The 1,779-nt window shown below is 31.6% G+C and overlaps 1 pseudogene; it reads right to left on the reverse strand.

The window, feature by feature from the left end:
* Positions 1 to 344: 344 nt before the first annotated feature.
* Positions 345 to 1,400, reverse strand: LOC142169130 (DCD domain-containing protein NRP-B-like; annotated as a pseudogene).
* Between the last annotated feature and the right edge of the window lie 379 nt (positions 1,401 to 1,779).

Consider the following 1,779-nt stretch of genomic DNA (forward strand, 5'->3'; position numbering starts at 1 on the left):
TAAAAAATAGCCAAAAACTTCACACGATGTGTACAACACCCAAAAACAACCAATATGGATGAAAACAACCCAACACAAAGCAAAGTCTTCATTAAATTTAAATTTTTAATAATTATATAAACACATCTTCTTAAGCTCATTTAATTAATTATTTGCAGAGGAAAAATTCATAATGAAATTAAATTCCAATAATTATCAACCAACAAATTCACGAAATTACATAAATAATTAAGTAATAATCACATTAAATTGTCATATAACAACAGATTCAACAACAACAAAGATTTAGGCACGACAATTAGATGATTAAATATAAACCAACAATTACCCAGTTTACCACACAATATGCTTAGGACTTTAGATCAATAAAATTTACATATATAAGCCGAGTACGTACTCGTCTCCTCGCGTATACGGCTTTTCACATTTCTCAAATGACACATAAGACTCGATGCCTAAGGGGTAATTCCCCCACTCGAGATTAAGCAAGACACTTATCTTTTTGAAGTTATGCCGATATTTCAAAATCGCCTTCTTGCTTGAATTGACCAAAAATATATCCACCAACTGTTTCATTTCTTTGTAATGACTCTGATGGTGGCAATGTCTTGAACCTCTTTTCTACACCAACATTCTTATTCTCATCCTTATAATTACTCTCTCTATTATTCTTGTTATTATTTTTCTTCCCAAACTTATTCATAAAATAGCCATTTTCATCCTCATAACCAATTGTTTCCACTTTTCTTGATAACCCCTTTTGAATTCACCACAATATTATTATTTTTACTACTACCCTTGCTACTACTACTGTAACTGAAATTCAAAGGGTTTGTGTAAACCCCTTTATTGCTAAAGAGATTGTAATCTGAATTGAGATATTTTGATGAGATATTAGAACTAATAACAGAATTTATAAGCTCACCACCAACTCTAATATCAAAGTTTCTTCGTTCTTCAGGCCTTCTTTTTGATACATAATTGTTGCTCCAATTTAAATCATTTGAAGACAAATTTGCTAAGTTGACTGTTTGTAAACGGCTTACCACTGAATTGGTAAAAAGATGATCGAAAATTCTCCATTTTTTTGTCACTTTTTCCTATACCCCATATGATAGTTTTCTATAAAAATTCAATCTTGGAGAAAAAGATGAAGGTTTTTCACAAATAACAAGAAGAGAAATTGTTATAAAAAATGAATCTTGGAAAAAAAGGTGAACTTTAGAGATGAACAGTATGAGAGGATAAAGAAGAGAAATTTTATAGTATAAAGATTGAATCTTGGTCTATGTAGGAGTGATTGCTTTACTTACAGCTGAAGGATATGAGAATTGGAGAGAAAATAAAATAGGGGTAGGCTGACACGGTAGAGGAAATTTTGCAGAAATAGAGTTGGGAAAGAAAACTTGGTGAGGCTTTAAATCACATCAAACAACGTTAAACACACGAATTGCGCATCGATTCAAACGTAATGTATTTTAAAACCTCAAACTTTTACATTCGACGCCGAAACTTATCAAATCAATCCGGAATGACTTCAAATTTCGCACACAAGTCATAATTAACATAACGAAACTATTCAAATTTTTAGAATCGGATTCTGACCCCGATATTAAAAAGTCAACCCCCGGTCAAACTTCCCCAAAAAATTTATTTTTCGTCATTTCAAGCCTAATTCCACTACAGACCTCCAAATAATTTTTCGGACATGCTCCTAAGTCCATAATCACCATACTTAGCTATTGACATTATCAAAATTCTATTCTGAAGTCGTTCACT

Source organism: Nicotiana tabacum, chromosome 14 (assembly GCF_000715075.1).
Source record: "Nicotiana tabacum cultivar K326 chromosome 14, ASM71507v2, whole genome shotgun sequence".
Classification (NCBI taxonomy): domain Eukaryota; kingdom Viridiplantae; phylum Streptophyta; class Magnoliopsida; order Solanales; family Solanaceae; genus Nicotiana; species Nicotiana tabacum.